Here is a 16,706-nt window from a genome sequence, read left to right as displayed (position 1 = left end):
GCCACTCTCTGCAAATGACTGTCAAGAGTTTCATTCATTAACTACTGAACAAGAGCATCTAAAACAGAAAAGCTAAAACACTGCAGTAATTACTAGTTTTATGGAAAACATTAAAATTACTTAAAACAATGCAATCACAGAAGTCTGGATGAAGAGGTACTCTGACCCCAGGAAGCTGCATGAACAGGTTGTTTCAAGAAAAGGCTGTGTGAAACAAAGGACAAATGAGAGAATTTCTGCCTTGCTTCTCCCATTGTTTCAGAAGGAAGAAATCTGTCCCTAACCTAGAATGGTAAGAGGCTGCTTCCCTGGGGTGCCGTAATTTCATCCCAAGCTGCATATACTGGCAGCACAGAAGCAGAACAACTGGCCCATTCCCCTTTTACAAAAGGGAAAGTGGCACCTTCAAAGGAGACAGAGCTCTTGGACAGGAAAGCAAGTAGTTGCCTAATCCCTCTTCCCCACCAGCCACACACCTGATGCAGGAAAAAGGACAAGCTGGCTAAACAATTTCACAGTAGATTTTCCTATGCTTGGAAAATACAGAGCTATAGATTTTAAAATATATCTTATAGACTTGTCCGATTTCTACTACTTTGAATACCAATTTGAATACCAATTATATTCATATTACCTCTCCACATATGTATGACATTTACTTAGGTATGTGTACAACTTTCAGGCAATAGTCTCTTACTTACTAACATTCATGTTAAACAGTGAACCATTTTGCAACTGTGCTTTAACTATAAACTAAAGAAATTATCTGTTAGGATTTTAAAGTGCAACTAAGACAGTGATTTCATCATCACTATGTGCAGTCGCACAATTAAATGCTTTAAGATGAAAAAAAAGGTTTTGTTGTGCTTCTTGGAAATGCTTCAGTGAGTCCTGTAGCTTCTTGTGCTAAAAAAGGTGTATTGAAATGTACTTACCCAGACTTCTTGCAATACCTGCAGTTTAAATGCCTTAGAAATTTAAACATCAACAAAAAACCACAGAAATTCCCTTCACAAAAATTTCCATTTGTTAAACCGTATTTCTTATCAACACAATTACCATCCTAACCTGTAAGAGTCACCTAGTCAAGAAACAGTGCTGTCTAAGGATAGAACAGATTCAAGGCTTGTAGAAAGACGTAGTATCTTCTATTAGGTCAATACATATAATTGAAAAAAGCAAACAAGCTTTTAGATATGCAGACCTTTTGGATCATCTGTCTTGTTTTCCTCTAACCATACCGGTTGATTTAATAACACAATACTTCTACGAACAAACCTACCTTCAGGAGTTAAGACATTTCTAGGCCAGTTTCAATTCACAGGGCACACTCCTCTAACACCCTAAAGCCTCAGACACTCGCACAAAACCACTTTTTACTGCAGACACTTCACACTTACTTTTGGAGGGGTATCTCGAAGCATGAGAACAACTTTAATTGTACCACCACATCTTGTCCCAGCAGGCTTCAGCCCTTAATGTGCAGCACAACAAGCAGCACCAAGGCTGAAGAGTCCCACTGGGGCCCCAGGCACTCACCAGCCAGGGTACCAGCAGTGAGAGGGAACGGGCCAGAGAGATAAAGACACTGCATAACCCTTGCTTGGCACAGCAGCATTCCTACAGCTTCCACAAGCAGGGGGAAAAAAGAATCTCACTGCACCACCACCAACGTTCACAATCTCCTGTTCTCTTTCTCCAGCAAGGATCCTGGCTTCTTGTGCAATAAATACAATAAGCCTCAGACTGGCCTAGGGAAATCTTTTGTATCTGTTGTGCATGCAGTCAAATTCAATAGGTCTCCCAGACCTACTGTCTTCTATTTAGGCAAAAAAAAAAAAAGAATGGTGAAGGGAGCAGACAACATTTTTTTCCTTTCCTAATTAAAGATTTAAACTCCATTTTAAGCACAAACTTATTTAACTGTGGCATTACTGAAGCATCCCCTTAATGATGTATCTGTACCTGAGGGAGGTGATGGAGCCACAGACACCTAAGCGAAATCACCTTCCTAAAGGCTTAGGCTGTTCAAGCTGTAAGAATAATTGATAGAGATCAGAAACTGTGGTTTTAATAATCTAATTGGTCCCATATTGCCCAAAACTAGCTCTAGGGCTGGAACAATTAAAAAGATTTTTTAATTTGATTATCTAGTGGTTTTAGAAAATGCCTCTTCTTTTCCATTCCAAACCACAAGCCATACAGACTTCTTTTCCCTTCAGTAGTAGACAGTCATAATAATAACAACATAAACGTACTGCTTCTTACAGGCTTTATATGCCAATCAGACAACACCATGGTGATGAGTACTTCCAGCACTAGAAAGGTGGGCTATGATGGTTTTGTGACTGGTTTTCATGATTATTACTCATTTTCTCCTGAGTGACTTACACCATCAGTATGTAAATGGAGATAGAGGTGTCTAGACTAGGAGTGTTCTGCCAGGGTACGTAATCGGCTCTACATCACTGAACGCTCCTTGCATGGAAATTGTGCTGGCAAAGCATAAGTTAGTAGGAAAAACCCTCTCCAAGAGCAAGAGAAGAGTAAAAAGCACAACATGGCAGCATACCTGCACCTTCCTTGTGGGCTCCTACCAAAGCCATTTACCCCAAGCCACCGCTCCACGCGTCTCTGGTGTACGCATAGCTGGGCTCGCAGAAGCCCCAAGCTCAGACCCAGGCTCTGCAAGTAACTTCATAATTTATCTGGAAATTATATGGCACATGACTCAGATGTGAGGCGTAACTATCAGCATTCATGGTTAAGTCAGGCTTGAGGAAGGGTGATTTAGAAAAGTCCTGCACAAACCACCAAGTTTTGGTCTCTACACCATTTTTGTATTCTGGTTGAGCACAAGACACATCCTGTAGTTATCCTGGTAAAATCTTTATCAAGATGAATGTTTCTTATACGTCCCATATGGGCATAAAATACTTCCCATAAACATTTTTAACTGCACTAAATAGTTGTAACAACACAGCAACATTACTTAAAAATATAAACATCCCACCACTGACAAATGAGCTCCTAATCTCAATGCAGTTACACTATCAAAATTTTCTTTGTCATGTAACTTTTTCATTTGTGGAACAGATTTCAGGTACTTTAAATCACCTTTCTAGACAAGCCTTTGGTCCACAGTGGGAGTAGGCTGAAAACAGTTCTACAGTTGAAATGGATCAGCCTTTAGTACATATTACAGTACATATAGTAATCATGACAACCAACTGTCAGTGTAATCTCAACTTTAAAGTTGCCTTATTATTAGGTAATTAGAATGAAATTTTATTGCTCTAACTTTTCTCAAAAATATTTTTACTATTTTGTGCCCTCTCTCCAGAGTTTTCCAGATGTTCTTCCTCGTCTTTTACTTGTATATCCCTATCCCAACCTCCACAACTCAGTCCTGTAAGTTAAAAATGCCACTGTTGTCATAATTTCGAATGCCATCTGGTTTGAAATCTGGTCAAGCAGAATTAAGCCAATTAAGCCTGGGTCTCTTCCGTTCATTAATTGCTCTGCTACAGAACCTACTTCCTTCCACAACACTACGCTCCAAAATAGAAAGTTTCACTTCAAAATATATTTGTTGCCCATTCGGCCACAGAGATAATTGAATTTAAATTGCTGTATGCTCTTGTTAGTACCAGCACAAAACAAAAGCTCTACGAGTTCTGAACTGTCCCGTTCATATCTCTGGCAAATATATCCTAAAGACTTTCCCAAGCCTTTCTTCATCAACTGCTTTAGCAGAAACATCTAGTGTATGTACTTGATTCTCAATCCAGATGTGCCTTTTTTGCCACAAATGCAATAAAAGAAAAACCTGACATTAAAGCTGGTCACCCACCAAACAAGAGTGCCCAGGGAACCTGACACAGTCCAAGAATCGCTATAAAAGTTCAACATGGGCACTGAAGAAGCACATGGGATTACCCATTAATCAGGATTACCACATTAATCCTGAAGCAATCGGATAAAACTAGGGATACTCACTGTACCTGTTACAGGACAGGGAAACTTAAGCACAGACGCAACATGCTCGAAACAATCTCCTAGGCCAGCGGCAGAGCTGGGAATAAAATCGAGCTTTTTGAGGTCTCAGGTAAGTAGTCTAATCATTATACCTAACAATTATGTCAGAATACAGACCTCTGAAGTAAAAATCATAGTTTCTTTACAGGTACCGGCCTTGATATCAAACATACTATTACTTCTTTAATTCAAAGACTGAAATTTTAAAATCTCAACCCGTCAAACCTTACATATCGAGTATCAGATTCAGAGAACCGAGTTCTGCACTCCTTTTCCTCCCCCTCCAAAGAGGAGCACCAAATTCCACATGGTGCCTCTCTGGCGTGGGAGTCAGGGATGGCACACAGCTGCTCGGCCAGAAGAGCTGGCACCTGGCAGGGCTTTGTGTCCTAGGTGCTACCTGCCTTCCCCTGCTGTCATCTCCCACCACGGCTGTCATTCCAGCTGGTGGACTCAATGCACAAGACCCCTCTTCCCTGTGATTATATGGCAAGCGATAGCCCTCTTTCTCACATGCAGGGGGGGCGGGGGGAAGAGGAGTCTAAAAATATCCACAGGAGTATGTTTTCAGGTTTTTTATAGGAGAAGGGTAATTGCTTGAGATCCAGAACTCACTTGAGGTTGTGGTTTGTGCACTGCCCAGAATAATGAGTACTTTTTCTAAAAAGAGCCTGCAAAACATCTATATTCAGGCCACACAGTCCTGGTTTAGGTTCTCCCGTGCCGGTCCCCACCGCTCCCATGGCAGGCTTTGCTCCCCCGGTGATAACATGGCCTGTCCTAGATTACAAGCCAGCTGTGCCAGAGGGGACATACATGTGGTGTTGCCCTGCATCAGGCTGATGCACAGCTGCTCTTACTCAGCTCCAGACATGTCAGCAGGACCCACAGCAGCCAACAAACCCAGCTTTCCTTGTGCTTCTCAAAGACCGAAGAAAATCTGCAGTTCCCCCTCAGCAGGCTTTCATTACGTGGGTGGTGCAAGTTTGATCCAAAACTGAAAGGACTCTGGCCTGAAAGTCATTTTTAGCAACAGTGTCAGTGGTAGTTTCTCACGATCTAGGAGAGGTGGGGTGGCAACAAGACAGCTCTTAGACAGATTTTTTTATGTCCTGTATTTTAACACATTAAATCTGGCATCCTTGGTAGCGTAAAGCAAGGCTTTAATTTTCTCGTGCTGTGTTTTACTGAGCTGTCTACTGGTGAAGGCTTACGTGGTCAGGATGGTATCTCTTCCATTTCCACAGAACTCACAAGTTCTGTGAGGGAGCACCCAGAACAAAGACCCAACCACGACATTCACTCACTTGCAAGACTGCTCTGATGAGCACATTTCCCCGCCTTCTCCAAATTATGCAAAATGTCAGCTTTCTTACACACAGCTCTGAATATCCAGCTTTCCAGGAATTTGCCAAGTTTCTCACATAAACACCTTTGTGGGGTGTATTTCATGCTCGTTTGGACCAGGCACCTATTATTAGCTTTTGCTAATTAGGCTGTTTGTGAGGTTAAAAGAACAAAACACAAACACAACCAACCTCCTCCCTCAAAACAACTGATGCATAGCTTGACTTGCTCTGTATTCCCCACACACACTTTTTGTTTTTTGAACAACCACTTTAATGTGGGAACAATGTTTATTCAGATCTTTTCTAAGATGCTATTTTGTTAAAGAATATTCGTAATTGCAAGGCTGTAAACAAATTAGAGGCTTTGTCATTCCTAAAATCCAGTCTTACTGTGGGGAAGCTGCCAGTAATGACAGTAATTTATTTTAGCACACAGCACGTTCTGACTAGGCTAGAAAACAAAGCCTACTTGCTCTTAAAAATAAATGCCTTTGAACTACCTCTCCCTAGCTTGAAGAGTTCAGTTTGAATCTCCTTTTTCCCACAGCACCGGTCCGAGGTGCAGGAGACGCCTCGCAGTGACAGGAGCCACAGCCGCCATCTCCTCTTCCCAGCCCTGCTCCTCTCCCAGGGTGACACCGGCTGGGCCCATGCTGGAAACGAGCAGGGCCGCTTAATTACACATGTATGCAGCTCATCCTCACCGCCTCACAAACATACGGACTTCAGAAGATAGGAAAGCAGGAAATTCAGTTCAGGTCATTTTAAATAACAGCTTGTTTTGAGGGAAGAGCAGAATCCTTCTGTTTCCTCGGGATCTTGGATTCCGATAAGAAGAATCTCATTTGCCAGATCTAAAGCACAATAACTACACACACGTTAATAAGGTTTTGGGTTTGGTTTGTTTGGGTTTTTTTTCGGTCACTGTGGAATCTGAGTCTGATTTATTCTGATCACCCATTCCTTTCTTTTATGCAGCAATCTTCCCTATTCATATCATCTGAGGGTACTTGTCTGAAAGCCCTTCCTAGATTAGCTGCACCATTTCCTTTTTTTTATTTAAACTTACCTCTGAAACTTTTATCAATTCTCTTTTCCAGCTAAGTCACATCACACAGAGGTCAAATTATCTTGTAAATACTCCTTGTTATGGTGGAAGAACAGCAAAAATCACGATCTGCTTGCTGCGACCCTCATATTATTGCGTGCTGTGGGACAGGGAGGAGACCCTGTGCCCCGGGGACCTGGCAGGGCAATCTGGGCTCAGCCAGGGATCAGTTAAGCTGGCTCTGGTGAAAAGCTGGGCTTGACTCAGCACATGTCTTGGGCAACTACGGAGCACAGACTGGAGCCAGCCAGGCAGGCTGATAAACTCGATAGAGCAGGACAGAAACTGCTCTGCAGAACAAACAGTCTGAGAAGGCAGGAGAGATGGGTAAGATAGAGCGGAACAGAGGCACCAGGCCTAGGAGGGGCCAAATTTGGCTAGGGAATGGAGAGGACGGTAAGTACAGAAGAAGCAAATCCAAGCGGCGGGGAGGCAACGGCTTTAGGCAAGCTCCAGAGAGTGGAAAAGCCTAGAAAAGCAACAGTGTGGATTGCTAGGAAGAGGAGGAGGAAAGATGAGAGAAGTGCAATGTGAAGAGGAAGGCAAATAAGGAGGGTGCAGAGGAGGGGAGCGGCTTAAACTGAGAGGGGATGAACGGGGAAGGGAAGGCACAGAACTAGAAATATAAAGGGGAAGGAAAAATGGACACAAGTGAAAGACGGACGGAGTTAAGGGTCTAATGCATTGGGTAAGACAGATAAAAGGAAAGACTTAGGAAAGGCAGAGTGAAAGGTAAATGGAATCTACAGGAAAACGACCCACTGAGAGGATAAATCTATGTAGTATTTTTTAAACAAGGTGGAAGTACAAATTTCACATTTGTTTTTAAAAAAGCTGACAAACCTTGAAATCAGCTGTGCGTTTTTCATGTAATGGAAGATTCTTGCAGGAACAAGTCAGAGGAGCAGAGATTCCCTAGAGCCTGTCTATGGACAGGGATACCTTTGTAGAACAGGAGCACCAAGCTGTTCTGTTGAGCACCATTAACATTCCTACCTTCCATGAAAAACCGTTACTGAGATCGCATCCTCTCAGGCTGTCTTAGAACAGCTTATTATAGGATCTAAGGTGAACCAAACTTTCTAGAGAAGGGGAAGATGCAGGTTGTTTTATTTCACTTTGGCCCAGATCTTCTAACTGATTGCACCAATCACTTGGCAAATACCCTGAGATTGCACCATACCTCGCATCCTCATGAAACAGCCCTGCTAGTTTTGCCTAAAGAGCTGCTAAAGACACTACAAACAATATTCCTTCCTAACAGAAAAGGGTGACAGAGTTAAGTGACAGCAACAAGAATGCCAATTAAAACCAGATATTTCTATATAAAGAGCTATAAATTGGATTGCATTTAAGTTTTAAAATTAGGTGATTGAGACTTTTTTTTGTTTTTTAAAAAAACTCCTTTTGATTAAATGGGAACTTGCACGGGAAGATATCATTATTCATTAAAATACTGGGGGCTTTCATTGAAAACATCCACCAAGCTTTCCTCCTTAAAACCCGAATTTTTTAGTTTTAAGCAACTAAAAATCAAAACTCTTACCTATTGAGAACAAATATATGATTTTTCATTTTTAAAAAAAATTATAAACCAACCCACACCTGTGCAGGAAGTTTAGGAATATCTATGCGTGTGCACACACGTTGGCTAAAAATTGAACCATCAACCAAAGCAACAATTCCAGCTTTCTACGTACAGGCACACACAGACAACTCTTCAATATGCACCTGGTAGGATGGGCAAGGGCAGGTGTAACACCATAGCTACATATATTTTTGTAAGATATTTTTGGTATTCCAACAATCCAGGCCTGCCATATGCACGCTATTCTAGTACAGAATACTAGATACGTAACCAGACACCTACTGAGGTTAGCATTAGGTTTTCCAAAGGAAAATCTTGAAGAAAATAAAAATATTCAAAGAGCTGGAGCTGACACTACCACGCTTTCACTAAATCACCTTGTCCCACCAAGCCCAGCCCTTCCCTGGCCCTATTAGCAAAACCAGTTCTCCTCTGGGTATTTGCCCTACTGCAGATCTCAAGGCTACACTGCTATAAATAATTTAACTAGTCACAACTTCTTTATCCCACAAGAGGTGTAAACCATGCATCATACCTCCAACAAGCCCATTTTCCTTTGTGGTCTCCATTTTGACAGTGGATTGATTAGATGCCTTCATCTTTGAGGTATTAATGGATTCCAGGAGGGAGACAAACTCTAGAAAGTTAGATTCATTAGGCACCTGTCCTTCTTTAGCTTCCAGATCCGATTTAGAAGTTGGCAAGGTCTTTTCTTTGTCAGATACCTCCATGAAATTCTTACTTAAAAGTACATCTGTCCCACTGTCTACGCTCAGCACCCGCATGTGCCTCTTTTCATGAGCAGTTCTACAGGACTGCGGGTCTAGGTTCCGCAGGTCTTCCTTAGAAGTTAAATCCACGGTCTGGATATTTTCAGAAGCATTCTCTCGATTTGCATCTGAACAAGTGTTAGTTTCTAAAGGAGTATTTGCTGGGTTGCTGTGTTCCTTTATTGCATCACCCGATTCATAGCCAGAGCATTGGTTGGAGGACAGCTCTGCCTTTAAAATTTCTGGAGTTCTTTCGCTTTCACTAACTTCTGAGCAAGTCCTACCTTTACTGTCCTCAGACAGGTCAAAAGTGATCACAGGGATTCTGAGCTGTTCATTAGTTTGCTGACTTGGCCAACCTGCTGTAACTATTCCAGACTCGAGGGCTGAGCTCGTTCTCTCAGTTCCCATAGCCTTTAAGTGGACAGAGCCCGCTAGGTCACTGAGGGTGGTGTTTGGTGTAGTACTCATCGTGATGACAATTTTAATGGGCTCACATAGCTGGTCTCCAGGAAGAGAGTTGTCCACAACTGCCACAGCAGTCTCGCTGTCCGAGCAATCGAGGTCCTCATGGGTATTACCGGCATTGCAAGGACTTCCCACGTGCTCGGGATCTTTGGTTGCAATGGCATTGCACTGTGGGCAGTTCCTGGCAAAGGCTGTCTGTGGTGATCCATCTGGCAATTTCTCTCTTTTGTAGCTTTTAGGATTACTCAAATGGTCCGAAATAACTGAATTTTCACTGTCCCATGGCTCTGAAGAAACTCCAGACCGTAAGATATCACCTTGAGATGAAGAAATATTGGAGAAGTTTTTAGCTACATCTCTGTCCACAAAAATATCTTGGGATCCACGCGGTCTATACAGCTGTTCGTTCCCTCCTTTTTCATTTATTCCATTACCAGAAGTTGTTTCTGTAGCAGCTGGTTTTGCCACTATTGCTGATGTGGTGGCACCTGAAGCAGAGGCTGTAGAAACAGGTAACATATCTGCTTTGATACAGGGTGAGGTAGATGAAATTGGTGGTGCAGCCTGGTCTTCTAATACCATAACGCCTAATAAAAAACAAAGACATACGGGAGTAGGTCTCACAAACATGAAAACCGTGCATTATTGAAGTATGATCTTTAGCTAGCAGAATCTGATCCAGAGCAGAGCAAAGGAAGCACAGATGACGTAGCTAATTAAAACAGTTCCTAAGCAAGGATCTTTTTTGGTAGCTACATGTGAAATACTATAAAAGCAAGCTGGAATCCTTCCAGGTCAGGACAGGTGTAGCAGCATGTCTATTTAACTTAAATAATCAAAATAGCTCAAGAAACAGCTAATATCAAAACTAAAATGTTTTGCAGAATTATCCCCACTTCAGGGGAGATGAAAGAAAGAATAAGCCAGTGCGGTGGAAGTTTGTTATGTCACTTTCTGCAATTCCTAAATGTTCCCGTAGGATATGGTGATCAACTTTAACAAAAAGGAGATAAACTAAAATAAATCAAGACATCTCAAGCACCGGAACTGTAGGCAAAGCAAGGCATGCTGGAGTATACACTACAGAGCTAGAGGTCAACAATCGCAACAGAAGCCTACAGTCAGAAGATGTTTAAGGGCTTTAAGATACGATCTGAGCATTGGCTTCCTGGTTTAATGCTTTAGGGGCACACAGCTTCCCAAGAATGCCAGGGGAAGGCTCTTTCATCTCCTCGTGTCAAAATGGGGAGAGCTACTTGCATGCTCACCAAAAGGCTGCATCCCAAACAGCCTGCTGACAGCTGAGAAAGCTCAGCCTGTTAGAATTCCCTTGAGATTTTGTTCTCCCAAGCTTTTCCATTCAGCTCCTAACATGAGGCACAACAGAACCTGCTGTGGGGTGCTCTGTGCCATTTTTTTCATGGCAAGCAATGATTAAACAAAGGTTTAAAGGGATTTATAAAGCCTTTAAGATACCTCTGAGATCTTCAATAGTTTCCCGTGTCGGGAGCTCCTAAAAATAAAAAAGAAACACAAAATTAGCATGGGCATTTATGAAATTCTGTTGGAAAGAACATCTATCAATGCAATAGCTATCTAATCAAATGTTAATTGCAGCATTGGTATGCTGCTTAACATCACTGAAATTTGGACATGTACCTTGCACAAAATGCAAGGGGTAGATGAGGGAGATAGTTATAGAACAGTCGTGCTCCAAATTGCATCATTGCAATTGTGTGTGATGTTTGGGGAAGAGAGAAAAAAAAAAAACTAAGATTTTTTTAAAAAACATTTTGCAGTCCCTAATCCAGATATTTTTTTTAATCATTAAGGAATAAAATCTGTTCATCTGTTCCACTTTTCCAGCTACGTGTTTCCAAAGCACTAAAATGAAAAGTTTGTTCTCCGGTACTTGGTAACAATTTCTCAATGGAAAACTAGAGGACAGAGCCATTAAATTATCATAGAATCATTTAGATTGCAAGGAAGTTTTGGAGGTCATTTACTCCAAGTCCCCTCCACCATATACACACACTCAAAGCAGTTAGAGCAGATTGCTCAGGGTCATCTCCAGCAGAGCTTTGAATATCTCCAAAGATGGAGATTTCACAACCTCTCTGGACAATCTCTTCCAGTATTTGACCACCCCTCTTGGTAGGGGATAAAAAAAAAAAAAGAAATGACCTCACACACAAAAAAATGAAATCTAATTGATCTAATCGTAGCTTTCTATGGCTGCAAGGTGCAGCCACTGTCTCTTATCCTGTCACTGGGCACCTCTGAGAAGAGAGTGTTTAATCTCCATATCTTACCATTAGGAAGCTGAAGACAGCAGTAAGTTCTTCTTCTAGTCCTACAGAAGGTTTTAGCCTTAACAAAGGCTAAAACACCCCATCTGCCTGTCCTCACACATCATGTACCCCATTTCTCAGTCACCTTGCTGGTCTCTGCTGGGTTCTCATCAGCAGGTCAACATCTATGGGAACTCACTGGAGAGCTCAAAACTAAACACAGTACTCCAGAGGAATACTTCAGGAGTCTAAATTCAATGGCCTAAGTGCATAACTTGAAAAGTAGTTACTGGGAAAAATTAATGTGGCTCTCTTCTGGCTGACAGGCACCACAACCAAGAGGAAACAATAATTATCTCCTAAAATTTCATGGTGGTAACCCGGCAACAAAACCAGGAGACTAGGTTTGACAAGACCCAACCTACATGTTTGGAAGTGGGAGACCTGGGATGAGATCCCAAGAAGAAATAGGTTTGCAGAATGGACAAATACCAGAATACTGGCGACTAGGACAGAAACAAGGTGAAAAATATTTTACCTCATAAAAGAAAACTATTGACATCTGTGAATCATACAGATGCTATAAAAAGGTAAAAGCACACCAGGAAATGAGGAAATAGTTCTGATTCAGACCAGGATTTGAATAGTTTGCAGTAAATAGGGACACAGGGTCGGGGTGGAGGGATATGAAGACAGAATGAAGTATCAAAAAGCTACTTATTCAGAGATCACTAACCATCCTCTGCACTGACTGAGGCAGGAGTCCTGTAGAAAAAATAGCATGGGATCACATAATTAAAGATTTTATCACAGTATACATGGGGAGTAGCTTTAGATTACACAGACAGCATTATTCTGTTTCTTACATTTTTTGAATAATTAACTCTTCAATCTTCTCATGGGTGTTTCCTATTTTTTCTTCAACATCATCTACATACATCCCCTTCATCACTTAATACACTATTGATTTAGAAAGCATGGCCAATGGCATGGAATGCACATAATGTATTTTTAACTTCCATCTCCTAGATTTAAATAAAGTTTTTTATGCTTTGTTTGAATACTCAAGAGATGTGTTGGGTTCAGTTTATAAACATAAGGTCTAGTTACACAAAACCAAATTATTAATGGTCCAGGAGCAGATCCCTTCTGAGGCAATGAGAGGTTGCTCTGATTGCATTAGCCTCTCCCTTCTCTCAAAGCAGTCACAAAAACTAGCTGCTCTTGGCAAGACTTACAAACCTTTGCAAACCCAAACCTTTAGGACAAGGCTGACCGACAGCAGTGGTATACCTAGTAGATCCACGGAATGCCCCTTCCTCCTCAGGGCAGACCTAAGCTTCAAGTGATCAGTACCTGGCAATACAAAACTCCGCATGGTAAGCTGAGGATGGCACAAAGTGAAGATGCTATTACAGAAAAATCACATACTAACCACTGTTCCAGGTGAGTTCTGCAAGTGCAGAGCCTGTACCCTTGAGCTGTCATGAATTGTCTGGGTAGAGCCGTTTTCGCTGGTCTCGCTGATGACACCTTTCTCCTCGGTGTTATTGCTGAAAAGGAAACACATGAAAAATAAAGCAATGCTTCTTACCACAGAGGATCACAGTGCATTTTGGAAAGAAGCTGAGATATCATAACAGAATAGGACAAAGCAGCACAGCATAATGACGTGACAGCACGTTTTTCCCCTCCGATGCTAAAAGCACAGAGCTGAAAAATACCGTAACCCCTTTTTGTACCTTCTTCCTCACCAAGACAACTTGCTATAAATAAAGAAAAATCCCTCAATATAAAATTATTCTAGTGTCTTCAGAAATACGACGACTTCTCTCAAACTTCCTATGTGTATCTAATGTCATTTAGCCTGCCTGACACGCACACAGATTTACTGGCACAAAAAGCTGTCTGGGGCTTCTCATTAGACATAGAAAAGCCAAACGCTTCTCCTTTCACAATTTTTCCTTTTTACATCCTTGTGTATGTATTGCTTACCTACCTGCCTGTTTATTTACAAACGTCCCATCAAACAACTATTTGAAATGCAATACATAATGTGCGTTAATATAATCATTAGACAACAAAATAAAGCTGTTCCTCTGGTTTTAGCCAAGGTAAATGTATACCCATTACTAATTTCATATGTTATAAGGCAACTTGTTGATCACTTCCTGTATGGATGCATTCAACTATCCACTAACTCTTTTCACACATATTTTCTACTAGCTTTTGCATGGATACAAGCACATATTTTTGGACAAGGTTTACTAATGAGAACCAACACATGTTCTCTCTCTCAGGTATAACACAACAAAAATTCAGTTTAAAAAAAAAAAAAAATCAATGTTATAGTGAAATGTCAAAAAGTGTGGGTTTGGGCTTTTTTGTTTATTTGTGAGGTTGTTTTTTCCCCCAAAAAAACTTATTTTTAAAACACTACAGCTGTATATAAGCTATAAAATTGTTTACCTGGGGGTCTCAGTCACCCTTCCACAATTTTTTTTTGCGGTTAGCTGGCTTCAGAAACTTGTTCAACCAACCTGCCAACTACCAGGGCGTGTTTAAAAACTCCTGTCATCCATCTAGCCAAAACACTAAGTTCTTTATTTTCTGATCAAGTACTAAATAATGGACTATTGTGCCTAGTACCTCCTAGGAGGAATAGTTATGTGATTTAACACGCAAGTTTTAAGTGATTCTACCTCTACTTCTCAGCCAAAAGAAAGGCAGGATAATGAAAGTTTGCATTCATTTCATTAGCCAGTGAACAGGAAAACACTGAGGTTCTGTTTAAATTTGAGCCAGCCTAGAACAACTGATGAGCCTCTCAAATGACTGTATCAGACATCTGTAAATACAAAATAGCTTTGTGGGCTGGCAACAACTAAAGAGGAATAAAGCCTGAAAGGCATCACCCAATCTAAAATAAAAACCTTGTATGGTTAGTGATACACATAAGAGGCATTCCTCAGAAGTCTCCATGCAGGCAGACCTTGACTGTCCCAACAATGTCACTGCCAGGAGCGTGGCAGAGACCTGTGTGTGTAAAGACATGGAAGAGCAGTTGCAACGAGGTACACAAACAAACTTGATACTACTTAGCTTGCACAGAGCTAGTAGTATCGACTACAAATGCAGCAAAAAAATAAATAAATACCCAAAGTAAGTTATTTTATACAGAGCTCTCTGTTGAAGCTTGACTGGTAGTCATAACAAACCCACTCCATTTAAGCTTTGTTTGGACATTTCTGTGCTGCAGTCACTATTGATGTACCTTATTCCAGCATTTTTCACATCTGTCATAACACTTGCAAACACTGAAAGCCACTTGCCAGCTTCATTTGTTTGTATGACTCAAGCTTGAAAAAACAGCAAGAGAGGTCTCCATTTATTCCAAAAACTGTACAGTGAAATATTCTACCTGTACAAAAATCTGGAAAGTGTCAGTACTGGTCTTTAGCCCAATACTATTTTTACCTTTAATATCACCTCAACCCGGAGGCAGCCTTATCAACGTTGATTGTTTATTTGCAGCAAAGACAGTACTTGGCTCCTCAGTAGAAAGGCTGCAAATACCTTCCAAATGCCCCTGAGAAATGAAAGGGGCTCTAGCTTTCCTCATGAACAGGACCACAGAAGCATCATAGGCAGTTACAATAAAACTTCAGGGGGAAAAGTAACTTACACATCTAGGTTTGATTCGAGATGAAAGTTACTATAAGCACACAAAAGCAACGCGAGCTCAGGCTTTCAAAGCCGTGATATTAAAGCATTTTTTTTGCCAACGGGCACGTGCCACTGCCTCTCCTCCTCCCAGCAGGTAAGCACAGCAGGAAGAGGAAGGAGCAAGCACTTAAGGCTTCCCCAGAAAACTTCTCCCAGGTTTTCTCCAGGATTTTTTCCACACCTCCGAGACAGGTCTCCTCCTAGGACCTCACCATGCCCAGCTGCCGCCCTACGCTCCGAACAAGGTGCAGCCCTGCCTGCTTCACCACAGGCATGCTGCAGCCACTGAAAATAAAATAAGCAGGTTTTTTAAAGTGCCATTCCTCACTCAATGGAAAGGAGTTTTCCTGCACTCAACAGGCATTTCTGCTATGCAGGACCATGGTGCAAACTCATCCATTTTACAGAACGTACCAGCAAAGCGTGATGAAAACCTTACCTACGATTTGAGGGCTGAACTGTGTTTCCTTTTGGAACCTCTGTATCTTTACATTGCCTTCCATTTTTTCTTGACAGCTTTTGTTGGACTACTTCACCTTTATCAAACATGAGGTGCAGACGGTAACTGATCACCTTTATTACCGTGAAGAACACTGTCACTGCGGTGCAGTACACAAAAACTGTAACCGCATTTGCTGGAAAAGCCTACACAAAGAAATAACAAAGACATAATCATAACAGTTTATTTTGAGAAAATGCTACTAAAGTTTTCAAAGTAATTTTCAAACTCTTTATTCCTTATTGTCTGTTATTTGTACCTCTATTGAATTTCGCAGCCACAAGAAGTAGTGCATTTTCATACAGTATATTTGAATTCTGCTCACAAAAAAGATTTAAGGATTTGTTCAAATTTCAAACCATTTTACAAGGTTTATTCTTCTTTTGATTAGCTCTAGGTATTATTTATTTCTTAACAAAATAATCAGTAAAATCTCACCATTGACAAACACTGTAAAACCTCTTAAAATACTGCATTCCCAGGATAATGCAGCTGCAGCCTTTCCTAAACTATGAACTCATAAAAACACAGACACAAAATTAAACGTTAGTTACCTACAAACAGGAAACCCCATTTGAAAAATTCTCTTGTCTTACCCCGCTTCTCAGTTATCATTTAACAGTAAAACGCTGTATTTTGATCTCCTTTTTCTAACACTTCACAACATGTTCCCAGGTATCTTTACCGCTGAAGAATTTTAAATAATTAATCAGGACTAGTCAAAACAAATTAAGAAAATGCATTTGGAGAGGCGGCCTCTTTGAATTCTTTTTCTAAAGTTCATAATTGTTAACCTGCAGCTGTCTGATCAGTTTGTTGATCTGTGATGAGCACCGTATTTCTTAGTTGTTAAAATTAATTACAGTTCA

Source organism: Cariama cristata, unplaced genomic scaffold (genome assembly GCF_000690535.1).
Source record: "Cariama cristata isolate BGI_N322 unplaced genomic scaffold, ASM69053v1 scaffold10, whole genome shotgun sequence".
NCBI lineage: Eukaryota > Metazoa > Chordata > Aves > Cariamiformes > Cariamidae > Cariama > Cariama cristata.
The sequence above is the reverse complement of the archived record's forward strand: the minus strand, read 5'-3'. Positions refer to the sequence as shown.